At 40.1% G+C, this 26,664-nt stretch overlaps 1 long non-coding RNA gene across 1 annotated transcript in view; it reads left to right on the forward strand.

The window, feature by feature from the left end:
• The first annotated feature begins 3,624 nt into the window (after positions 1–3,624).
• The window catches only part of LOC135228733 (uncharacterized), a 151,766-nt gene continuing 128,726 nt past the window's right edge, over positions 3,625–26,664 (forward strand). Inside the window, exon 1 of the long non-coding RNA XR_010319528.1 lies at positions 3,625–3,705. This is a non-coding gene — a long non-coding RNA (uncharacterized LOC135228733). The remainder of the gene's footprint in view (positions 3,706–26,664) is intronic.

Here is a 26,664-nt window from a genome sequence, read left to right on the forward strand (position 1 = left end):
GCCATGTCTTCTGAGGTTTCCGCAGTCTCAGTCAGACCATGAAGTCTGGTCTTTTTACTAGAATTTGAGTTCTGCACCCCACTTTTCTCCTGCTCCATCAGGGACTCTCTGTTTTCTTCCCTGCCAGGGCCGTCATTGGTGGTAACAGGGCACCATTATTGATCACTTTTGAAGTTTTGATTTTTGACATTAATAAAATATTTCCCAAATATTAAAGGTCAAGACATTATTTAAAACCCGTTTCTACCGAGTCATCTGCAACTCATGGCAACCCTATAGGACAGAGTAGAACTGCCCTAAAGGGTTTCCAAGGAGCACCTGGTAGATTCAACCTGCCAACCTTTTGGTTAGTATCCATAGCCTTAACCACTGTACCATCAGGGTTTCCAGGCAATATTTAGAGACCCAAGTTTAGAAAATAATGGTTTGCTTTGAGAGATCTAAATCCCATGTTTACAGTCCAGGGTTTTAACTTTTTGTCCCTTGTAGCATTTCTCCAAATGCCCCTCTCTGTCTTTTCTCTTCTTCCATGAATGCTGTTATCTTGTTTATGTTCTTTAATCTTTTGCATTGTTTTTCTTCTGTCAGTCCATTATTTCTAGAGTTTTATGGTTCCCAGTGGTCCGTAGGACAAAGTGCTTCTTAACTAGACATAAAGGCTGTCCCCAGTCTGACTCCAGCTTCCCTTTCTTTCTACTGTTTGTATGAACAAGGTGTCCATTTATCTAAACTGGTCTGTGCCCCCTTTCTGTCCTTCCTGCATAGAAGTCCCCCTTCTTTTTTGTGTCAATGTTTGGTGGCCTTGATAGACCTTGGGCCTAGTAGCTGGATCAAGCTGTATTCCTAACCTGTCTCCAGCAGTTTTTAGAACTGTGATTTTGAGCAAAATATTTAATTTCACTCAGCCTCAATTATCTTTTTTTTGTGTGTGTATTTTGTTGTAGTTGTCAAGAATATGCACAGCAAAACACACACCAATTTAACCGTTACTACGTGTACAATTCACAAGTGTACAATTCAGTGGCAGTGACTACATTCTTTGAGTTGTGCAACCATTTTCACCCTCTTTTTCTTAGTTATTCCTCCCCCATGGACATAAACTCACTGCCCTCTAAGGTTCCTATCTGTTCTTTTGAGTTGCTCTTGTCGATTTGCTTCCGTATAGATAGATCTTAAAAGAGCATAATGCTTAGGCAGACCTTTTTTACTTGTTAAGCTTAACTGTTGTTTGGTTTTAACAAAACTTGAGGGTATAATTTTGGTTTAAGGTTTAAAGATTATCTCAGGGCAGTTGTTTGAGGGGTGCAGCCAGCTTCTATGGCTCCAGAAAGTCTGGATTACATGAAAATTTGTAAATCTATTTTTCATTTCCCCTCTTTTGATCAGAATTTTGCTGTAAAATCTTTAATCAAAATGTTCAGCAGTGGTAGCTAGGCACCATCCAGTTCTTCTGGTCTCGTGGCAAAGGAGGCAGTTGTTCATGGAGCCAGTTAGCCACACATTCCATATCCTCCTGCTATTCCTGTCTGTCCTTCTTCCTCTGTTGCTCCAGGCGAAGAGAGACCATTTGTTGTGCTTTGGATGGCCGCTTGAAAGGCCCCAGGCACTACTCAACAAACCAGATGGTAGAACAAAAACACTGTATTACTGGCCAATTAATTAGGATATCCATGACCCAAAACCTCCAATCCAGGGAACCAAATCCCATGCAGTTTTTGGTTCTACGTAAATAGCCTCAGCAGCTACTCTTTTTTGTTGTTGTAAATATTATTTTCTTACTTGCAGCATGAGTATTATAATACCTACTTTATAGGATACTTGTGAACCTAAAGTGAGGTGAAGCACTTAGCATGCCCTTGGGGGTACCCTCCCTCCCAAGTCCTCTTCCTGTCTGCCTAGCCCAGAGCTCTGAATATAAACTCATCACAGGTGCTTGGTGGTTAACTTATTGATGATCAGAATTTCAGGGCTGGTCTTTTTTTTTCCTACATCACAATTATTATTATTATTTTTTAAGTGTGCTTTAAGTGAAAGTTTACAAATCAAGTCAGTCTCTCATACAAAAATTCATGTACACCTTGCTTTATGCTACTAATTGCTCTCCCCCTAATGAGACAGCCCACTCCTTCCCTCCACTCTCTCTTTTCGTGTCCATTGCAGCAGCTTCTAACCCGCTCTTCCCTCTCGTCTCCCTTCCAAACAGGAGATGCCAACATAGTCTCAAGTGTCTACTTGATCCAAGAAGCTCATTCTTCATGATCATCTTTTTCTATTCCATTGTCCAGTCCAATCCCTGTTTGAAGAATAGGCTTTGGGAGTGGTTCCTGTCCTGGGCTAACAGAAGGTCTGGGGGCCATGACCACTGGGGTCCTTCTAGTCTCAGTCAGACCATTAAGTCTGATCTTTTTACGAGAATTTGGGGTCTGCATCCCAGTGCTCTCCTGGTCCCTCAGGGGTTCTCTCTTGTGTTCCCTGTCAGGGCTGTCATCGGTTGTAGTGGGCCACCATCTAGTTCTTCAGGTCTCAGGCTGATGTAGTCTCTGATTTATGTGTCCCTTTCTGTCTCTTGGGCTCATAATCGCCTGTGTCCTTGGTGTTCTTCATTCTCCTTTGGTCCAGGTGGGTTGAGACCAATTGATGCATCTTAGGTGGCCACTTACTAGCGTTTAAGACCCCAGACACCAGTCTCCAAGGTGGGATGCAGAATGTTTTCTTAATAGGTTTTATTATGCCAGTTGACTTTGATGTCCCCTGAAACCATGGTCCTGAAACCCCTGCCCCTGCCACGCTGGCCTTCAAAGCATTCAGTTTATTTAGGGAATTTCTTTGCTTTTGGTTTAGTCCAGTTGTGCCGAACTCGCCTGTATTATATTTTGGTTTTCCCTTCACTTAAAGTAATTCTTATATACTATCTAATTAGTGAAAACCCCGATCCTGTCTTCCTCCCTCTCCCCTGTCGTAACCATCAGAGAATATTTTCTTTTCTGTTTAAACTGTTTCTGGAGTTCTTATAATAGTGGCCTTATACAATATTTGTCCTTTTTCACTCAGCATAATGCCTTCCAGATTCTTCCATGTTATGAAATGTTTCACAGATTCATCTTTATTGATGCCTACTCTTCCATTGTGTGAGTATACCATAATTTGTTTATCCATTCATCCATCAGTGGGCACCTTGGTTGTTTCCATCTTTTTGCTGTTGTAAACAGTGCTGCAGTGAGCATGGGTGTGCACATATTTGTTCGTGTAAAGGCTCTTAAATCTCTGGGATATATTCCAAGGAGTGGGATTCCTGGATCATACAGTAGTTCTATATCTAGCTTTTTAAGGAAGTGCCAAATTGATTTCCAAAGTGGTTGTACCATTTTACATCCCCAGCAGCAGTGTAGAATTGTTCCAGTCTTTCTACAACCTCTCCAACAGTTGTTATGTTGTGCTTTTGGATTAATGCCAGCCCTGTTGGAGTGAGATGGAATCTCTTTGTAGTTTTGATTTGCATTTCTCTAATGGCTGATGATTGTGAGCATTTCCTCATGTATCTGTTAGCTACCTGAATGACTTCTTTAGTGAAGTGTCTGTTTGTATGTTTTGCCTATTTTCTAATTGGGTTATTTTCTTTTTGCAGTTGAGTTTCTACAGTATCATGAAGATTTCAAGATCAGGGACTGATCGGAAATGTCACAGCTAAAAGCCTTTTCCCAGCCTGTAGGTGATATTTTGACTCTTTTGGTGATGTATTTGGATGAGCATAGGTGTTTGATTTTTAGCAGCTCCCAGTTTTCTAGTTTTGTTTCTGCATTTTTAATAATGTTTTGTATTTTTTTATACTGCTTATGCCATGAATTAGGGCTCCTAACGTTGTCCCTATTTTTTCTCCCATGATCTTTATCATTTTAGATTTTATATTTAGGTCTTTGATCCATCTTGAGTTAGTTTTTGTGCATGGAGTGAGGTATAGGTCTTGTTTCATTTTTTTGCAGATGGATATCCAGTTACGCCAGCACCATTTGTTAAAAAGACTGTCTTTTCCCCATTTAACTGTTTTGGGGCCTTTGTCAAATATCAGCTGGTCATCTGTGGATGGAATTATGTCTGGATTCTCAATTCTGTTCCTTTGGTCTATGTATCTGTTGTTGTACCAGTACCAGGCTGTTTTGACTACTGTGGCGGTATAATAGGTTCTAAAATCAGGTAGAGTGAGGCCTCCCACTTTGTTCTTCTTTTTCAGTAATGCTTTACTTATCCGAGGCTTCTTTCCCTTCCGTATGAAGTTGGTGATTTGTTTCTCCATCTCCTTAAAGAATGTCGTTGGGATTTGGATCGGAATTGCATTAAATGTATAGATTGCTTTTGGTAGAATGTTGTTGTGTCTGTTGGTTTGTCGTACTGTGGGGGTTTGTGTGTTGCTGTGATGCTGGAAGCTATGCCACCGGTATTCAGATACCAGCAGGGTCACCCATGGAGGACAGGTTTCAGCTGAGCTTCCAGACTAAGACAGACTAGGAAGAAGGACCCAGCAGTCTACTTCTGAAAAGCATTAGCCAGTGAAAACCTTATGAATACCAGTGGAACATTGTCTGATATAGTGCTGGAAGATGAGCCCCCCAGGTTGGAAGCACTTAAAAGATGACTGGGGAAGAGCTGCCTCCTCAAAGTAGAAAAAATTTTTTTTTTTTTTAGTAGAGTCGACCTTAATGACGTGGATGGAGTAAAGCTTTCGGGACCTTCATTTGCTGATGTGGCACGACTCAAAATGAGAAGAAACAGCTGCAAACATCCATTAATAATCAGAACCTGGAATGTACGAAGTATCAATCTAGGAAAATTGGAAATCATCAAAAATTAAACGGAATGCATAAACATCGATATCCTAGGCATTAGTGAGCTGAAATGGACTGGTATTGGCCATTTTGAATCAGACAATCATAGCGTCTACTATGCTGGAAATGACAACTCAAAGAGGAATGGTGTTGCATTCATCGTCAAAAAGAACATTTCAAGATGAATCCTGAAGTACAACGCTGTCAGCGATAGGATAATATCCATATGCCTACAAGGAAGACCAGTTAAGATGACTATTATTCTAATTTACCCATGAACCACTAGCGCCAAAGATGAAGAAATAGAAGATTTTTATCAGCTGCTGCAGTCTGAAATTGATTGAACATGCAATCCAGATGCACTGATTGTTACTGGCAATTGGAATGTGAAAGCTGGAAACCAAGAAGGATCAGTAGTTGGAAACTGTGGCCTTGGTGATAGAAACAATGCCCGAGATGGAATGATAGAATTTTGCAAGACCAACGACTTCTTCATTGCAAATACCTTCTTTCACCAACATGAACGGCGACTATACACATGGACCTGGCCAGATGGAACACACAGAAATCAAATTGACTACATCTGTGGAAAGAGAGAATGGAAAAGCTCAATATCATTAGTCAGAACAAGGCCTGGGGCTGGTTGTGGAACAGACCATCAGTTGCTCTGATGCAAGTTCAAGCTGAAACTGAAGAAAATCAGAGCAAGTCCACGAGATCCAAAATATGACCTTGAGTATATCCCATCTGAATTTAGAGACCATCTCAAGAACAGATTTGACACATTGAACACTAAAGACCGAAGACCAGACGAGTTGTGGAATGACATCAAGGACATCACCCATGAAGAAAGCAAGAGATCACTGAAAAGACAGGAAGGACAGAAAAGACCAAGATGGATGTCAGAGGAGACTCTGAAACTTGCTCTTGAGCCTTGAGTAGCTAAAGCAAAAGGAAGAATTGATGAAGTAAAAGAACTGAACCGAAGATTTCAAAGGGCCTCTCAAGAAGACAAAGTAAAATATTATAATGACATGTGCAAAGAGCTGGAGATGGAAAACCAAAAGGGAACAACACGTTCGGCATTTTTCAAGCTGAAAGAACTGAAGAAAAAATTCAAGCCTCGAGTTGTAATGGTGAAGGATTCCAGGGGGAAAATATTAAAGGACGCAGGAAGCATCAAAAGAAGATGGAAGGACTACAAAGAGTCATTATACCAAAAAGAATCAGTCGATATTCAACCATTTCAAGAGGTGGCATAGGATCAGGCACCAATGGTACTGAAGGAAGAAGTCCAAGCTGCTCTGAAGGTATTGGCGAAAAACAAGCCTTCAGGAATTGATGGAATATCAATTGAGATGTTTCAACAAACAGATGCAGCGCTGGAGGTGCTCACTTGTTTATGCCAAGAAATATGGAAGACAGTTTCCTGGCCAACTGATTGGAAGAGATCCCTATTTATGCCTATTCCCAAGAAACGTGATCCAACCGAATGTGCAAATTATAGAACAATATCATTAATATCACACACAAGCAAAATTTTACTGAAGTTCATTCAAAAATGGCTGCAGCAGTATATCAGCAGAGAACTGCCAGAAATTCAGGCTGGTTTCAGAAGAGGGCGTGGAACCAGGGATACCATTGCTGATGTCAGATGGATCCTGGCTGAAAGCAGAGAATACCAGAAGGATGTTTACCTGTGTTTTATTGACTATGCAAAGGCATTCAACTGTGTGGATCATAACAAACTATGGGAAACACTGCGAAGAATGGGAATTCCAGAACTCTTAATTGTGCTCACGAGGAACCTTTACATAGATCAAGAGTCAGTTGTTTGGACAGAACAAGGGGATACTGATTGGTTTAAAGTCAGGAAAGGTGTGCGTCAGGGTTGTATTCTTTCACCATACCTATTTAATCTGTATGCTGAACAAATAATACGAGAAGCTGGACTCTATGAAGAAGAATGGGGCATCAGGATTAGAGGAAGACTCATTAACAACCTGCATTATGCAGATGACAGAACCTTGCTTGCTGAAAGTGAAGAGGACTTGAAGCACTTATTAATGACGGTCAGAGACCACAACCTTCAGTATGGATTGCGCCTCAACATAAAGAAAACAAAAATCCTCACAAGTGGGCCAATGAGCAACATCATGATAAACGGAGAAAAGATTGAAGTTGTCAAAGATTTCATTTTACTTGGATCCACAATCAACAGCCATGGAAGCAGCAGTCAAGAAATCAAAAGACACATCGCATTGGGCGAATCTGCTGCAAAGGACGTCTTCAAAGTGTTGAAGAGCAAAGATATTACCCTGAAATCTAAGGTGCGCCTGACCCAAGCCATGGTATTTTCAGTCACATCATATGCATGTGAAAGCTGGACAATGGATAAGGAAGACCGAAGAAGAGTTGACGGCTTTGAATTTTGGTGTTGGCCAAGAATATTGTATATACCATGGACTGCCAAAAGAACGAACAAATCTGCCTTGGAAGAAGTGCGGCCAGAATGCTCCTTAGAAGCAGGGATGGCGAGTCTGCGTCTTACATACTTTGAACGTGTTGTCAGGAGGGATCAGTCCCTGGAGAAGGATATCATGCTTGGCAGAGTACAGGGTCAGTGGAAAAGAGGAAGACCCTCAACAAGGTGGTTTGACATAGTGGCTGCAACAATGAGCTCAAGCATAACAATTGTAAGGATGGCTCAGGACCGGGCAGTGTTCCGTTCTGTTGTGCATAGGTCGCTATGAGTTGGAACCGCCTCGTTGGCACCTAACAACAACAACAGCATCCTCGAGCAAGGTAAGTTTTCCCACTCATGTAAGTGTCTTTTGGTTTCTTATAGAAGTCTACTGTAGTTTTTTTTTGTAAAGTCTTTTACATCTCTGGTAAGATTTATTCCTAAGTATTTTATCTTCTTGGGGACTATTGTAAATGGTATTGATTTGGTAGTTTCTTCCTCGATGTTCTTTTTGTTGGTATAGAGGAATCCAACTGATTTTTGTGTATTTATCTTGTATCCTGATCCTCTGCTGAACTCTTCTATTAGTTTCAGTGTTTTCTTGAGGATTGCTTAGGCTTTTCTGTCAATAAGATCCTGGCATCTGCAAATAGAGATACTTTCACTTCTTCCTTGCCAATCTGTATGCCCTTTATTTCTTTATCTAGCCTGATTGCTCTAGTTAGGACCTCCAGCACAATGCTGAATAAGAGTGGTGATAAAGGGCATCCTTGTCTGGTTCCGTATCTCTGTGGGAATGCTTTCAGGCTCTGTGCATTTAGGGTGATGTTGGCTATTGGCCTTGTATAAATGCCCTTTATTATGTTGAACAATTTTTCTTCTATTCCTGTTTTGCTGAGAGTTTTTATCATGAATAGGTGTTGAACTTTTTCAAATGTGTTTTGTGCATTTGATAAAATCATGTGATTCTTGATTTTGTTTTATTTAGAGAGTACATTAATTGTTTTTCTAATGTTGAATCCTCTGCATAGCTGGTATAAATCCCGCTTGGTCACGGTGAGTTATTTTTTTTGATATGTTGTTGAATTCTATTGGCTACAATTCTGTTGAGGATTTTTTCATCTAAGTTCATGAGGGATGTAGGTCTGTAATTTTCTTTTTTCGTGGTGCCTTTACCTGGTTTTGGTATTGGGGATATGCTGGCTTCGTAGAATGAGTTTGGGATTATTTTTTTTATATATACTCTGAAATACCTTTAGTAGTAGTGGTGTTAACTCTTCTCTGAAAGTTTGTTAAAACTGCAGTGAAGCTGGCGGGCCAGGGCTTTTTTTGGCTGGGAATTTTTTGATACCTTTTTGAAACTCTTTTTTCGTTATGAGTCTGTTTAGTTGTTCTACCCTTGTTTATGTGAATTTAGGTAGGTATTCTTTTTGCAGGAATTCCTCCATTTCTTTTAGGTTTTCAAACTTGTGTTTATTGTAATTTGATATGATTCATATGATTCTTTTAATTTCAGTTGGGCCTGTTGTAATATCGCCCATCTCATTTCTTGTTTGGGTTGTTTGCTTCCTCTCCTGTTTTTCTTTTGTGAGTTTGGCCAATGGTTTATCAATTTTGTTGATTTTTTCAAAAAACCAGCTTTTTGTCCTGTTAATTCTTTCAGTTGTTTTTGTTTTTTATTTCATTTAGTTCTGCTGTAGTTTTTATTATTTGTTTTCTTCTGGTGCCTGAGGGTTTCTTTTATTGCTCTCTTTCTATTTGTTCAAGTTGTAGGGATAACTCTTTGATTTTGGCCTTTTCTTCTTTTTTGTATGTGTGCATTTATTGATATAAATTGACCTCTGAACACTGCTTTTGCTGTGTCCCCATGTTTCTGATAGGAAGTGTTTGCATTCTCATTGGATTCTCTGAATTTCTTTATTCCATCCTTAATGTCTTCTATAATCCAGTCTTTTTTGAGCAGGGTATTGTTCAGTTTCCAAGTGTTTGATTTCTTTTCCCTGCTTTTTCTGTTATTGATTTCTACTTTTATGGCCTTGTGGTCAGAGAAGATTTTTTGTAATATTTCAGTGTTTTGGATTCTGCTAAGGCTTGCTTTATGAACTAATATGTGGTCTGTTCCAAATAATGTTCCATGTGGGTTGTAAAAGAAAGTCCACTTGGCTGCTGTTGGGTGGAGTGTTCTGTATATGTCTATGAGGTCAAGTTGGTTTGATTGTGCCATTTAGATCTTCTGTGTCTTTATTAAGTTTCTTTCTGGATGTCGTGTCCTTCACTGAAAGTGGTGTGTTGAAATCTCCTACTATTATTGTGGAGCTCTCTATCTCACTTTTCAATGCTGATAGAGTTTGTTTTATGTATCTTGCAGCCCTGTCATTGGGTGCATAAATATTTAATATGGTTATGTCTTCTTAGTATATTGTCCCTTTAATCATTATATAGTATCCTTCCTTATCCATTATGATAGATTTAACTTTAAAGTCTATTTTGTCAGAAATTAGTCTTGCCACTCCTGCTGTTTTTTGATTGTTGTTTGGTTGGTATATATTTTTCCATCCTTTGAGTTATAGTTTGTTTTTATTCCTAAGCCTAAAGTGTGTCTCTGGTAGGCAGCATATAGCCAGATCTTGTTTTTAATCCATTCTGCCACTCTTTCTTTATTGGTGTGTTCAGTCCATTTACATTCAGCGTAATTATAGATAGGTATGATTTTTTTTTTTAATGAATTTAGTGCTATCATTTTGATGTCTTTTTTTGTGTGTTATTGACAGCTTCTTTTTCCCACTTAATATTATGTATTGAGTAGATTATATATTGTCTTTTCCTCATATTCATTGTTGTTTATTTTGTTTCTGCTGAGTCTCTATTTTTTTCTTGTATTTTATTTTGATGTGTAGGATAGTTTTTGTCCTTAGCGATTATGTTATTATTTCCCCTATTTTTCTAAATTTAAGCCTAATCTTTATTTCTTTGTATCGCCTTATCTTCCTCTCCATATGGAAGATCTATGACTACATTTCTTAGTCCCTCTTTATTGTTTTAATGTTGTCTTCTTTTACATAATACCATTGCCGTTTCCCTGTCTTGAGTGTCTTTGTTTGTTTATTTTTGTGATTTCCCTATCTTGGTTGACTTCTGATTGCCCTGCCCAGTGTTCTAGTCTTGGGTTGATACCTGATATTATTGATTTTCTAACCAAGGAATGCCCTTTAGTATTTCTTGTAGTTTTGGTTTGGTTTTTACAAATTCCCTAAACTTCTGTTGATCTGGAAATGTCCTAATTTCATCTTCATGTTTGAGAAACAGTTTTGCTGGATATATGATTCTTGGCTGGGAATTTTTTTCCTTCAGTTTTTTATATAAGTCATCCCATTGCTTTCTTGTCTGCATGGTTTCTGCCGAGTAGTCTGAACTTATTGACTCTCCTTCGTAGGTGACTTTTTACTTGTCCCTAGGTGCTCTTAAAATTTTCTCTTTATCTTTGGTTTTGGCATTTCGATTATAATATTTCTTGTTGACTTTTAAAATCTACCTTATGTGGAGTTCAATGAGCATCTTGGATAGATATCTTCTCCTCTTCCATGATATCAGGGAAGTTTTCTACCAACAAATCTTCAACAATTCTCTCTGTATTTTCTCTTACCCCTCCCTGTTCTGGTACTCCAATCACCTGTAGGTTATTTCTATTGATAGTGTCCGACATGATTCTTAAGGTTTCTTCATTTTTTAAAATTCTTTTATCTGATTTTTCTTCAAATATGCTAGTGCCAAGTGCTTTATCTTCAAGTTCAGAAATTCTGCCTTCCACTTGCTAAGTTCCACTCCTCTGACTTTCTATTGATTTGTCTACTTCTATAATTTTTTTTTTAATAATTTTATTGTTAATCCTCTGAGTTTCTGATTGCTGTCTCTCTATGGATGTTTCCAGCCTATTGAATTTTTCATTATGTTCCTGAATAATGTTTTCAAGTTCTTCAATTGCTTTATCTCTGTGTTCCTTAGCTTGTTCTGCATATTTCCTGATTTCCTTCCTGATGTCTTGAAGTGTTCTGTATATTAATCTTTTGTATCCTGCCCTAGCAATTCCAGGGAGGCACTTTCATCTAGAGCCTCCCTTGAGTCTTCATTTTGAGGGCTTGTCGAGGCGATCATGGTCTGTTTCTTTATGTCACTTGATATTGACTGTTGTCTCCAAGCCATCTATAAGTTATTGTATTAGTTTATTTTATGCTTGCTTAATTTTTTTTTTTTTTACTGTGTCGTAGCTTCTTCCTTTGTTTTTCTTTGATGTGTCCAAATGGGTTGCTTGAGTGAGCTAGATTAATTATTTTTGCTTTCTGAGCTCTGACATCCTTTCCCCAGATGGGTAGAGCTGTTATCAGGTATATCAGTCTAGGAGTCCTTTCACGTTTTTTGTATGAATTCTATTCCGTTGTCCAGGTAGCTGATCATCAAGTGTGTGGTACAGACGCTGTCCTACAGTATTAGAGGGGCAGAGGTGAGTGGTGTAGGTACTGGTATCTGGTTGCAGCAGGGGGTCACACTCTGAAAAAGGCAGGGGGCTGAGAATAGTCTCCCACGTGTCTCTGAGGAAAGCGTGTTCCTATTCCCTAGAGCATACAGGTGGGTGGGTTCTGCAGGTGGACCATGGGCACCCGGTGTTTTTGGTTGTAAGGATTGGGAGGTACCAGTTTTCCTTGGACCCCTGTTACAGGTGGCTGGGTGACCTGAGAGGAGCCACCAGTCCTTAGGTCCCTTATTTGGGTAGGTGAGGATCCTGTTTCATAGGCAATGTCAGACATCAAACACCTACCTCTCTGCCACACAGCCAAAACGGCTGGAGTCTGCCAACAAGGGGCTTTTCTCCTGAAATAGGCCCACACAGGTCCATGCAGAGGGGAAAGGTACTGAAAGCCCACGGACTGTTTATGCCTGGAAAGGAGCCGCTTCTATCCTGAGCTTCACTGGTTGGTGGCTCTGGCAAATTATCTTTTCCCCCAACTGCAAATTTATTCATTCTCCAAGGCTGGGAAGATAGCTCTAGGCACTCAACAGGGCCTATCTCTGACCCAGTGAAATCAGCCACTGAAGGCAGCTTTGGAGTGGGGGTGGTGGGCGGGGGGTGGGGAGTGAGGGGGTGGGGCGCAGTAGAATATAGACACGTACTTAGCTTTTGGTGAGTGCGCTGTTCTTGTCTGGTTTCGGAGGTGTGAGTAGGCTGTGTGGCTGGCTGCTTCTCCCTGTGGAAACTGCAGCCAAATGGTAGTACCAGCCTTCTGCCGCCGCTTCCCGGAATGGTTCCTGAGGGCTCCCCACAATTCAGGTCCTGTAACTCCTCTCCACTTCTAAACTGTCTCTTTCTCTCCCTGCTCCTCAGTTTATTTTCTAAGCTTGCCTATGATGTTCAGGGCTCCTAGCTTATTATAAATATACTCGTTTCACTTTTTTTTTCGGGTCTTTGTTGTAAATGGGCTCGCCGGAAGTGTCTGTCTATTTCACCATCTTGGCTATGTCTCCCTGTATATTAAATTTTGAAAATCACTTCTCTGAAAGGCACAAATGAGAGTTGATGAGTCCAGTATCTGAATTATAAATCCAGGATGCTGCCAGATTAGATTAACTTGGGGAAAAAAAAAAAAAACTTGGAGCCCTGCAACATCCCTTTCGTTGAATAAAGTAATCGTATTATTGCCCTGACTCCATTTATTCACTATTGCTCAGCATCTACTCTGTACTCAGCACTGTGATTGTTTCTAGGGACATGGCACCCAGAAGACAGAGCCTTTCCTTTAGAGAGTGGAATAAAAGAAAAGGGAAAAGGAACAGGAAATGACAATACACTGGGATAAGATTATGGTAGAGGAAATGGATGGTATTGTGGGATCACCAAATTAGGGGTGCCTATTCTTTTTTTTTTTTTTTTTATTCTAGATTTAGGGAGCAGTGGTGGTGCAGTGGTAGAATTCTCACCTTCCATATGGGAGACCTGGGTTTGATTCCTGGCCAATGCACCTCATATACAGCCTCCACCTATCTGCCATAGGAGGCTTGGGTGTTGCTATGATGCTGAGCAGGTTTCAGTGGACCATCCAGACTAAGACAGATTAGGAAGAAATGCCTGACAGTCTACATCCCAAAAAATGATCTAATGAAAACCGTACGGCTCACAGTGGTCCAATCTCTTTGTGCATGACATTGCCATGAGTTGGGGGCCAACTGGATGGCAGCTAACAAGAACTCAGTGGGGGGTAGGGGCATTTAGGAAAAATTTCAGAGAGGGGCAGTAGTTAGCCAAGGAAAAGTGGAGGTGATGTGGGCAACAGGGTGAGCAGGGAGCATATTCAAGGCAAAGTGAAATCCCCAGAGATAGATCACAAAATGTATCTTTGATAACTTCAAGTAGTTCCATAGGGGAGAAGCTTGGAGAGGAAGAAGTGGAGTGGAATTGCTAAGAGAAGAACTTGGAGAGAAATAAGCAGGGACCAAGCAGAAGGCCTTGTGTCTTTTTCTTGGATTTTTTCTTCAAAGACAGGGGAAAACCAGAAACCTCTGGTGGGCAGTGATTATTGAATGTGTGTTACTACTAGACCTGGTGCTTGGGGTGTATATGCTGGATCAGATTGCTGTTTCAGAAATATCACTCTGACTCTTTCTAATATGAAAATAACAATGATTGGGAGTCCCTGGGTGGTGCAAACAGCGAATGCCCTTGGCTGCTAACTGAAAGTTTGAGTCCACCTGGAGGAGCCTCGGAAGAAAGGCCTGGCAATCTACGTCCAAAAAATCAGCAACTGAAAACCTTATGGAGCACAGCTCTACTCTAGCACACATGGGGTCTCCATGAGTCAGAATTGACTCGACAGCACCTGATTAAATTACTGAAAAGTGCCTATGTGATGGGTGATGAGGGCTTTACATGTTGGAGCTCTTTTACAGTAACAATACTTCATGTTTATTAAGCACCTGCCCTGGGCTAGATGGTGCCTTTACTTGCACCATCTCATTTAAATTCACCGTAACCCCATGAGGTGGGTACTAGCATTATTCCCACTTCATAGACTATGATGTTAGAGAGGGTAGGAACCTGCACATCCTTACACAGCTAAGAACCAAAAGAGACTCACACGAGGCCGAGGGCTTCTAACGTTGTAAGGCAATGGCTCTTTAATAAAGTACAGTTCCAAGCCAGCAGTGCCAGCATCACCTGGGAACTTACTAGAAAGGGAGCTTACTAGAAGTGCATATTCTCAGGCCCCATCCCAGATGTACTGATTGCGAAAGTCTGGGTGTGGGGCCAGCATTTGTATTTTAACAAGCCCTCCAGATGATTCTGATGTATGCTAAATTCGAGAACTACTGTTACAAGATTGTATATTAAATTATGTTTCTCAATTTTCATCCAATAAACCTTTATTTGGAAACCCTGGTGGCGTGGTGGTTAAGTGCTACAGCCATTAACCAAGAGGTCAGCAGTTCGAATCTGCCAGGCACTCCTTGGAAACTCTACGGGGCAGTTCTACTCTGTCCTATAGGGTCGCTGAGTTGGAATCGACTCAACAGTGGGTTTTTTTTTTTTTTTTTGGTTTAGTTAAGTGCTATGCACTGTTCCAGGCTTCGCTAACGATACTGGTGCATTACTTTTTTATTGTTCGGTGCTGTCCAGTTGGCTCCGTCTCATAGCGAACCTGTGTACCACAGAATGAAACACTGCCTCGTTCTGCGCCATGCTCACAGTCCTTGTTACACTTGAGCACATTGTTGGAGCTGCTGTGTCAGTCTGTCTCTTTGAGGGTTTTCCTCTTTCTGCTGACCGTGTACTTCACCAAGCATGATGTTCTTCTCCAGGGACTGATCCCTCCTGACAACATGTCCAAAGTGTGTAAGGCTCAGTTTTGTCATCCTTACTTCTAAGGAGCATTCCGTTGTGGTTGTACTTCTTCCGAGACAGATTTCTTCATTCTTTTGACAGTCCACGGTATATTCGATATTCTTTGCCAACACCACAATTCAAAGGCGTCAATTCTTCCATCTCCCTTCTTCGTAGTCCAGCTTTCTAACGCTTCTGATATGATTGACAATCCCATGGCTTGGGTAAAGCACACCTTAGTCGTCAATGTGACATCTTTGCTTTCGAACATTTTAAAGTGGTCTTTTGCAGCCGATTTGCCCAATGCAACGCATCTTTTGATTTCTTGACTTCTGCTTCCAGGGGTGTTGATTGTGTGTCCAAGTAATATGAAATCCTTGACAACTTCAGTCTTTTTTTCATTTATCATGATGTTGTTTACTGGTCCAGTTGTGAGGATTTTTGTTTTCTTTATTTTTATATTAAGGTGTAATCCATACTGAAGGCTGTGGTCTTTGATGTTCATCATTAAATGCCTCAAGTCCTCTTCACTTTGGGCAAGCAAGGTTGTGTCGTCTGCATATTGCAGGTTGTAATGAGTCTTCCTCCAATCCTGATGCCCCATTCTTCTTCATATAGTCCAGCTTCTTGGATTATTTGCTAAGCATACGAATTGAATAAATATGGTGCATGGATACAACCTTAACGTGCAACTTTCCTGACTTTAAACCACACGGTATTCCCTTGTTCTCTCCGAACAACTGCCTCTTGATCTATGTACAGTTTCCTCATGAGCACAATTAATTGTTTTGGAATTCCCATGCTTCACAATTTTATCCATAATTTGTTATGATCCACAGAGTCGAATGAATGTCTTTGCATAGTCAACAAAACACAGGTAAACATCCTTCTGGTACTTTCTGCTTTCAGCCAGGGTCCATCTGACATCAGCAATGATATCCCTGGTTCCACATCCCCTTCTGAATCTGGCCTGAGTTTCTAGCAGTTCCCTGTCGATATACTACTACAGCTACTTTTGAATGCTCTTCAGCGAAATTTTGCTTGAGTGTGATGTTAATGATATTGTTCGATAGTTTCTGCATTCGGTTGGGTCACCTTTCTTGGGAATAGGCATAAATATGCCTCTCTTCCAGCCGGTTGGCCAGGTAGCTGTCATCCAGTGCTGCGTCCATTTGTTGAAACATCTCAGTTGGTATTCCGTCAATTCTTGGAGTCTTGTTTTTCGCAAATACCTTCAGTGCAGCTTGAACTTATTCCTTCAGTGCTGTCGGTTTCTGATCATATGTTCCCTCTTGAAATGGTTGAAAGTTGATCCATTCTTTTCGGTATAATGATTCTGTGTATTCCTTCCATCTTCTTCTGATGCTTTCTGCGTCGTTTAATATTTTCCCCATAGAATCCTTCACTGTTGCAACTTGGGGCTTGAATTTTTTCTTCAGTTCTTTCAGCTTGAGAAATGCCGAGAATATGCTTCCCTTTTGGTTTTCTATCTCCAGCTCTTTACACATGTCATTCAAATACTTAGTCTTCTCGAGCCATCCTTCGAAATCTTCTGTTCAGTTCTTTTACTTGATTGATTCTTCCTTTTGCTTTAGCTGCTCGATGTTCAAGAGCAAGATTCAGAGCCTCTTCTGACATCCATTTTGGTCTTTTCTTCCCTGTCTTCTTAATGCCTCTTGCTTTTAAAAAAAATTTTATGGTGCTTTAAGTGAAAGTTTATAAATCATACCAAAATTTGCAAACACCTTGCTATATACTCCTAATTGCTCTCCCCCTAATGAGACAGCACACTTCTTCCCTTCACTATGTCTTATGTCCATTCGGCCATCTTCTGACCCACTCTGCCCTCTCCTCTCCCCTCCAGACAGGAGATGCCAAGATAGTCTCATGTGTCTACTTGAGCCAATAAGCTCATTGTTCCCCAGTATCAGTTTCTATCCCATAGTCCAGTCCCTGTCTGAAGAGTTGGCTTTGGGAATGGTTCCTGTCTTGGGCTAACAGAAGGTCTAGGGACCATGACTTCCAGGGTCCCTCCAGTGTCCGTCAGACCATTAATTCTGGTCCTTTTATGTGAATTTGGGGTCTGCATCCTACTGCTCTCCTGCTCACTCAGGGGTTCTCTGTTGTGTTCCCTGTCAGGGCAGTCATCGGTTGTAGCGGGGCACCATCTAGTTCTACTGGTCTCAGGCTGATGTAGTCTGTGGTTTATGTGGCCCTTTCTGCTTCTGGGGCTCATAATTACCTTGTGTCTTTGGTGTTCTTCATTGTCACTTGCTCCAGGTGGGTTGAGACCAATTGATGCATCTTAGATGGCCACTTGCTGGCATTTAAGACCCCAGATGCCACTCTCCAAAGTGGGATGCAGAATGTTTTCTTAATAGATTTTATTATGGCAAATGACTTAGATGTCCACTGGACCCATGGCCCCCAAACTCCTGCCCCTGCTATGGTTTCTTCTTCTGTCATGTCTTAGATGTCATTCCACAACTCATCTGGTCTTCGGTCATTAGTGTTCAACGCTTCAAATCTATTCTTTTTTTTTTATTATTAACTTTTATTAAGCTTCAAGTGAACGTTTACAAATCCAATCAGTCTGTCACATATAAGTTTACATACATCTTACTCTGTACTCCCACTTGCTCTCCCCCTATTGAGTCAGCCCTTTCAGTCTCTCCTTTCGTGACAATTTTGCCAGCTTCCCTCTCTCTCTATCCTCCCATCCCCCCTCCAGACAAGAGATGCCCACACAATCTCAAGTGTCCACCTGATATAATTAGCTCACTCTTCATCAGCATCTCTCTCCCACCCACTGACCAGTCCCTTTCATGTCTGATGAGTTGTCTTTGGGGATGGTTCCTGTCCTGTGCCAACAGAAGGTCTGGGGAGCATGGCCGCCAGGATTCCTCTAGTCTCAGTCAGACTGTTAAGTATGGTCTTTTTATGAGAATTTGGGGTCTGCATCCCACTGATCTCCTGCTCCCTCAGGAGTTCTCTGTTGTGCTCCCTATCAGGGCAGTCATTGATTGTGGCCGGGCACCAACTAGTTCTTCTGGTCTCAGGATGATGTAGGTCTCTGGTTCATGTGGCCCTTTCTGTCTCTTGGGCTCTTAGTTGTCGTGTGACCTTGGTGTTCTTCATTCTCCTTTGATCCAGGTGGGTTGAGACCAATTGATGCATCTTAGATGGCCGCTTGTTAGCATTTAAGACCCCAGACACCACATTTCAAAGTGGGATGCAGAATGTTTTCATAATAGAATTATTTTGCCAATGGACTTAGAAGTCCCCTCAAACCATGTTCCCCAGACCCCCGCCCTTGCTCCGCTGACCTTTGAAGCATTCATTTTATCCTGGAAACTTCTTTGCTTTTGGTCCAGTCCAATTGAGCTGACCTTCCATGTATTGAGTGTTGTCCTTCCCTTCACCTAAAGCAGTTCTTATCTACTGATTAATCAATAAAAAACTCTCTCCCTCCCTCCCTCCCTCCCCCCTTCGTAACCACAAAAGTATGTGTTCTTCTCAGTTTATACTATTTCTCAAGATCTTATAATCGTGGTGTTATACAATATTTGTCCTTTTGCCTCTGACTAATTTTGCTCAGCATAATGCCTTCCAGGTTCCTCCATGTTATGAAATGTTTCACAGATTGGTCACTGTTCTTTATCGATGCGTAGTATTCCATTGTGTGAATATACCACAGTTTATTTACCCATTCATCCGTTGATGGACACCTTGGTTGCTTCCAGCTTTTTGCTATTGTAAACAGAGCTGCAATAAACATGGGTGTGCATATATCTGTTTGTGTGAAGGCTCTTGTTTCTCTAGGGTATATTCCGAGGAGTGGGATTTCTGGGTTGTATGGTAGTTCTATTTCTAACTGTTTAAGATAACGCCAGATATATTTCCAAGGTGGTTGTACCATTTTACATTCCCACCAGCAGTGTATAAGAGTTCCAATCTCTCCGCAGCCTCTCCAACATTTATTATTTTGTGTTTTTTGGATTAATGCCAGCCTTGTTGGTGTGAGATGGAATCTCATTGTAGTTTTAATTTGCATTTCTCATTTTTTTTTTAATGGCTAATGATTGAGAGCATTTTCTCATGTATCTGTTGGCTGCCTGAATATCTTCTTTAGTGAAATGTGTGTTTTGCCCACTTCTTGATTGGGTTGTTTGTCTTTTTGTGGTTGAGTTTTGACAGAATCATGTAGATTTTAGAGATCAGGTGCTGGTCGGAGATGTCATAGCTGAAAATTCTTTCCCAATCTGTAGGTGGTGTTTTTACTCTTTTGGTGAAGTCTTTAGATGAGCATAGGTGTTTGATTTTTAGGAGCTCCCAGTTATCTGGTTTCTCTTCATCATTTTTGGTAATGCTTTGTATTCTGTTTATGCCTTGTATTAGGTAGGGCTCCTAGGATTGTCCCTATTTTTTCTTCCATGATCTTTATCGTTTTAGTCTTTATGTTTAGGTCTTTGATCCACTTGGAGTTAGTTTTTGTGCATGGTGTGAGGTATGGGTCCTGTTTCATTTTTTTGCAAATGGATATCCAGTTATGCCAGCACCATTTGTTAAAAAGACTATCTTTTCCCCAATTAACTGACACTCGTCCTTTGTCAAATATCAGCTGCTCATACGTGGATGGATTTATATCTGGGTTCTCAGTTCTGTTGCATTGGTCTACGTGCCTGTTGTTGTACCAGTACCAGACTGTTTTGACTACTGTGGCTGTGTAATAGCTTCTGAAATCCGGTAGAGTGAGGCCTCCCACTTTCTTCTTCTTTTTCAGTAATGCTTTGCTTATCCGGGGCTTCTTTCCCTTCCATATGAAGTTGGTGATTTGTTTCTCTGTCCCCTTAAAATATGGCATTGGAATTTGGATCGGAAGTGCGTTAAATGTATAGATGGCTTTTGGTAGAATAGACATTTTTACTATGTTAAGTCTTCCTATCCATGAGCAACGTATGTTTTTCCACTTAAGTATGTCCTTTTGAATTTCTTGTAGTAGAGCTTTGTAGTTTTCTTTGTATAGGTTTTTACATCCTTGGTAAGATTTATTCCTAAGTGTTTTATCATCTTGGGGGCTACTGTGAATGGTATTGATTTGGTTATTTCCTCTTCGGTGTTCTTTTTGTTGATGTAGAGGAATCCAAGTGATTTTTGTATGTTAATTTTATAACTTGAGACTCTGCCATACTCTTCTATTAGTTTCAGTAGTTTTCTGGAGGATTCCTTAGGGTTTTCTGTGTATAAGATCATGTCATCTGCAAATAGTGATAACTTTACTTCCTCCTTGCCAATCCGGATACCTTTTATTTCTTTGTCTAGCCTAATTGCCCTGGCTAGGACTTCAAGCACTACGTTGAAAAAGAGCGGTGATAAAGGGCATCCTTGTCTGGTTCCCGTTCTCAAGGGAAATGCTTTCAGGTTCTCTCCATTTAGAGTGATGTTGGCTGTTGGCTATGCATAGATGCCCTTTATTATGTTGAGGAATTTTCCTTCAATTCCTATTTTGGTAAGAGTTTTTATCAGAAATGTGTGTTGGACTTTCTCAAATGCCTTTTCTGCATCAATTGATAAGATCATGTGGTTTTTGTCTTTTGTTTTATTTATGTGATGGATTACATTAATGGTTTTTCTGATATTAAACCAGCCTTGCATACCTGGTATAAATCCCACTTGATCATGGTGAATTATTTTTTTGATATGTTTTTGGATTCTATTGGCTAGAATTTTGTTGAGGATTTTTGCATCTGTGTTCATGAGGAATATAGGTCTATAATTTTCTTTTTTTGTGATGTCTTTACCTGGTTTTGGTATCAGGGAGATGGTGGCTTCATAGAATGAGTTGGGTAGTATTCCGTCATTTTCTATGCTTTGAAATACCTTCAGTAGTAGTGGGGTTAACTCTTCTCTGAAAGTTGGGTAGAACTCTGCAGTGAAGCCGTCCGGGCCGGGGCTTTTTTTTATTGGGAGTTTTTTGATTACCGTTTCAATCTCTTTTTTTGTTATGGGTCTATTTAGTTGTTCTACTTCTGAATGTGTTAGTTTAGGTAGGTAGTGTGTTTCCAGGAATTCATCCATTTCTTCTAGGTTTTCAAATTTGTTAGAGTACAATTTTTCGTAATAATCTGAAATGATTCTTTTAATTTCATTTGGTTCTGTTGTGATGTGGTCCTTCTCGTTTCTTATTCGGGTTATTTGTTTCCTTTCCTGTATTTCTTTAGTCAGTTTAGGCAATGGTTTATCTCTTGTGTTAATTTTTTTCAGAGAACCGGCTTTTGGCTTTGTTAATTCTTTCAATTGTTTTTCTGTTCTCTAATTCATTTAGTTCAGCTCTAATTTTTATTATTTGTTTTCTTCTGGTGCCTGATGGATTCTTTTGTTGCTCACTTTCTATTTGTTCAAGTTGTAGGGACAGTTCTCTGATTTTGGCTCTTTCTTCTTTTTGTATGTGTGCATTTATCGATATAAATTGGCCTCTGAGCACTGCTGTTGCTGTGTCCCAGGCGTTTTGATAGGAAGTATTTTCATTCTCGTTGCATTCTATGAATTTCCTTATTTCCTCCTTGATGTCTTCTATAACCCAGTCTTTTTTCAGGAGGGTATTGTTCAGTTTCCAAGTATTTGATTTCTTTTCCCTAGTTTTTCTGTTATTGATTTCTAGTTTTATTGCCTTGTGGTCTGAGAAGATGCTTTGTAATATTTCGATGTTTTGTACTCTGCAAAGGTTTGTTTTATGACCTAATATGTGGTCTATTCTAGAGAATGTTCCATGTGCACTAGAAAAAAAAGTATACTTTGCAGCAGTTGGGTGGAGAGTTCTGTATAAGTCAATGAGGTCAAGTTGGTTTATGGTTGTAAGTAGGTCTTCCGTGTCTCTATTGAGCTTCTTACTGGATGTCCTGTCCTTCTCCGAAAGTGGTGTGTTGAAATCTCCTACTATAATTGTGGCGGTGTCTATCTCACTTTTCAGTTCTGTTAAAATTTGATTTGTGTATCTTGCAGCCCTGTCATTGGGTGCATATATATTTAATATGGTTATGTCTTCCTGATCAATTGTCCCTTTTATCATTATACAGTGTCCTTCTTTATCCTTTGTGGTGGATTTAAGTCTAAAGTCTATTTTGTCAGAAATTGATATTGCTAGTCCCCTTCTTTTTTGCTTATTGTTTGCTTGATATATTTTTTTCCATCCTTTGAGTTTTAGTTTGTTTGTGTCTCTAAGTCTAATGTGTGTCTCTTGTAGGCAGCATATAGACGGATCGTGTTTCTTTATCCAGTCCGAGACTCTCTGTCTCTTTATTGGTGCATTTAGTCCATTTACATTCAGTGTAATTATAGATAAATAAGTTTTTAGTGCTGTCATTTTGATGCCTTCTTATGTGTGTTGTTGACAATTTCATTTTTCCACATACTTTTTTGTGCTGAGACGTTTTTGTTAGTAAATTGTGAGATCCTCATTTTCATAGTGTTTGATTTTACGTTAGTTGAGTCGTTACGTTTTTCTTGGCTTTTGTTTTGAGTTATGGAGTTGTTATACCTTTTTGTGGTTACCTTATTATTTCCCCCTATTTTTCTAAGTAAAAACCTAACTTGTATTGTTCTATATCGCCTTGTATCACTCTCCATCTGGCAGTTCAATGCCTCCTATATTTAGTCCCTCTTTTTGATTATTGTGATCTTTTATCTATTGACTTCCATGATTCCCTGTTATGTTTTTTTTTTTTTTATTTAATCTTAATTTGTTTGTTTTTGTGATTTCCCTATTTGAGTTGATATCAGGACGTTCTGTTTTGTGACCTTGTGTTGTGCTGGTATCTGATATTATTGGTTTTCTGACCAAACAACATCCTTCAGTATTTCTTGTAGCTTTGGTTTGGTTTTTGCAAATTCTCTAAACTTGTGTTTATCTGTAAATATCTTAATTTCCCCTTCATATTTGAGAGAGAGTTTTGCTGGATATATGATCCTTGGCTGGCAGTTTTTCTCCTTCAGTGTTCTGTATATGTCATCCCATTGCCTTCTGGCCTTCATGGTTTCTGCTGAGTAGTCTGAACTTATTCTTATTGATTCTCCCTTGAAGGAAACCTTTCTTTTCTCCCTGGCTGCTTTTAAAATTTTCTGTTTATCTTTGGTTTTGGCGAGTTTGATGATAATATGTCTTGGTGTTTTTCTTTTTGGATCAATCTTAAATGGGGTTCGATGAGCATCTTGGATAGATATCCTTTCGTCTTTCATGATGTCAGGGAAGTTTTGTGTCAGGAGTTCTTCAACTATTTTCTCTGTGTTTTCTGTCCCCCCTCCCTGTTCTGGGACTCCAATCACCCGCAGGTTATCCTTCTTGATAGAGTCCCACATGATTCTTAGGGTTTCTTCATTTTTTTAAATTCTTTTCTCTGATTTTTTTTCAGCTATGTTGGTGTTGATTCCCTGGTCCTCCAGATGTCCCAGTCTGCATTCTAATTGCTCGAGTCTGCTCCTCTGACTTCCTAGTGCGTTGTCTAATTCTGTTATTTTATTGTTAATCTTTTGGATTTCTACATGCTGTCTCTCTATGGATTCTTGCAACTTATTAATTTTTCCACTATGTTCTTGAATAATCTTTTTGAGTTCTTCAACAGTTTTATCCGTGTGTTCCTTGGCTTTTTCTGCAGTTTGCCTTATTTCCTTTCTGATGTCTTGAAGCTTTCTGTAAATTAGTTTTTTATATTCTGTATCTGATAATTCCAGGATTGTATCTTCATTTGGGAAAGATTTTGATTCTTTTGTCTGGGGGATTGGAGAAGCTGTCATGGTCTGCTTCTTTATATGGTTTGATATGGACTGCTGTCTCCGAGCCATCACTGGGAAACTAGTTTTTCCAGAAAATCCGCTAAAAAAAAATGCAGTCAGATCCCTATCAGAGTTCTCCCTCTGGCTCAGGCAATTCGGATGTTAATGAAGCCGCCTGACTGGTAAGCTGGCTCCAGGCTCTGAAAACAATCGCTGCTTCTCCGTATTTGTTCGTTCTCCATCTCTAAGTCTGTGTTTGTTGTTCAGGGTTCGTAGATTGTTATGTATGTGATCGATTCACTTGTTTTTCCGAGTCTTTGTTCCAAGAGGGATCCGAGGTAGCGTCTACCTAGTCCGCCATCTTGGCCCCGCCTCCCTCAAATCTGTTCTTGATATGGTGTGTAAATTCAAGTGAGAGATACTCAAGGTCGTACTTTGGCTCCCATTGACTTGTAATTTTCTTCAGTTTCAGATTGAATTTGTATATGAGCAATTGATGGTCTGTTCCACAGTCGGCCCCCGGCCTCGTTCTCACTGATGATATTGAGCTTTTCCGTTGTCTCTTCCCACAAATGTAGTTGATTTGATTCCTGTGTATTACATCTGGCGAGATCCATGTGTATAGTCGCTGTTTATGTTGGTGAAAAAAGGTATTTGCAATGAAGAAATTGCTGGTGTTGCAAAATTCTACCATTTGCTCTCCGGCATCGTTTCTATCACCAAGGCCATATTTTCCAATTTCCGATCGTCTTGTTTCTAACTTTGGCATTCCAGTCACCAGTAATTATTAGTGCATCCTGATTGCATGTTCAATCAATTTCAGAGTGCAGAAGGCAGTAAAAATCTTCAATTTCTTCATCTTTGGCCTTTTTTTTTTTTTTTTTTTTGGCCTTAGTGGTTGGTGTGTAAATTTGAATAATAGTCGTATTAACTGGTCTTCCTTGTAGGCGTATGGAATTATCCTATCACTGCCAGTGTGGTTCTTCAGGATAGATCTTGAAATGTTCTTTTTTCTGATGAATGCAACACCATTTTTCTTCAAGGTGTCATTCCCGGCATAGTAGACTATATGTTTGTCCGATTCAGAATGGGCAATATCAGTCCACTTCAGCTCACTAATGCCTAGGAGATTGTTGTTTATGCATTCCGTTTCATTTTTGATGATTTCCAATTTTCCTAGATTCATACTTCGTACATTCCACGTTCTGATTAATAATGGATGTTTGCAGCAGTTTGTTCTCATTTTGAGTGCTGCCACATCAGCAAATGTAGGTCCCAAAAGCTTGGCTCCATTCATGTCATTAAGGCCAAGTCTACTTTGAGGAGGCAGCTCTTTCCCAGTCATCTTTTGAGCGTCTTGCAACCCGGAGAGTTCATCTTCTGGCACTATATCAGTGTTCTGCTGCTATTCATAAGGTTTTCACTGGCTGATTCTTTTCAGAAGTAGACTGCTGGGTCCTCCTTCCTAGTCTGTCTTAGTCCAGAAGCTCAGCTGAAACCTGTCTGCCATGGGTGACCCTACCGGTATTTGAATACTGATGGCCTAGTTTCCAGCATCACAGCAACATGCAAGCCTCCACAGTACAACAAACTGACAGACATATGGGGGTGCATCACTTATACTTACTTTCAAAATATGTTTACATATTATTAAAAAAAAGTGCCAATAGATAATGTATATTAGATATGGCTTTAGCTTCTCACATCCAGCTTCATCAGCAGATCAACATTTTAAGCCCTTTTATTGCAATACCTTGTCCCCTTCTCATGAAAGTATGTTCCCCTTCTGTGCTCAAGAGACGATTTATGTTTATTCTCACCTCCCAGGGTAGACCTGGATGCTTGACAGAGAAGTCCTTGACCAATTTACCCAGCTTGGCAGCGCAAGGCAGAAATAACCTAGTTGCCTTTGCAGGTGCTTTATTCTGGGTACATAGTCAGAATAACAGTATGCCAGAGGCCAGTGGAGTTTAGCAAGACACTGGGCTAAGGAGAATGACAGCTCTTCCTTGCCCTTGCCTAAACTCTCAAGGTTGTATTCTGTACCTACTCTACCTCTTTTCACTTCTCAATCCCCCAAGTCTCTCTTTTGAGATTCTTTGTAGCAGATTTATTTATGTTGGGTTCTCTCTGGCTACATGTTGGGTGAATGATTCCTCTAATAACATGGATAAGAGCTGTACCCTAGATTTAGTTAAGAGGTGAAGGGGATTTCTAGAAAGAGATGAAGCTGCTCTCATGATCTGCTTTGGTCTGAAGCTACTTAGGCCTGACTCTACTAGCTTAGGAAAAATGTGTACTTCATGTCATGCAGCCCAATTTATAAGCTTATCTGAGTTATAGTTGGGGCCAGGTCAAGAACGTGCCCAGCTAAAAAGAAAGTGCAGCATTGCTTCACATTTGCCGGCACTGTTCCTAATCTTATTCAGGGACCCCATGGCAAAGGGTAGTTGCCTGTTGATAGAATTTAGGTATCCCTGAGTACCTTGGCCATAATTCCATTGACATACCAATATCACACATCCTTCTAACAGACCTAACAATAGGACAGATAATATTGCTCTTTTTGCCTTGGCTATCAGGAAGCATAAAATTGAGTGACCATCTTAATGCAGCTTATTGGTAGATTATTTCCCAGCTTTTTTTAAAATCTCATTTATTTGTTGATTAGAGAAATAATAATTAAGTACCTTTTTGATTTTGAATACTTTTTGGTCCTGGGAATACTGTGATGAACAAGCCAT

Source organism: Loxodonta africana, chromosome 27 (assembly GCF_030014295.1).
Source record: "Loxodonta africana isolate mLoxAfr1 chromosome 27, mLoxAfr1.hap2, whole genome shotgun sequence".
Lineage (NCBI taxonomy): Eukaryota > Metazoa > Chordata > Mammalia > Proboscidea > Elephantidae > Loxodonta > Loxodonta africana.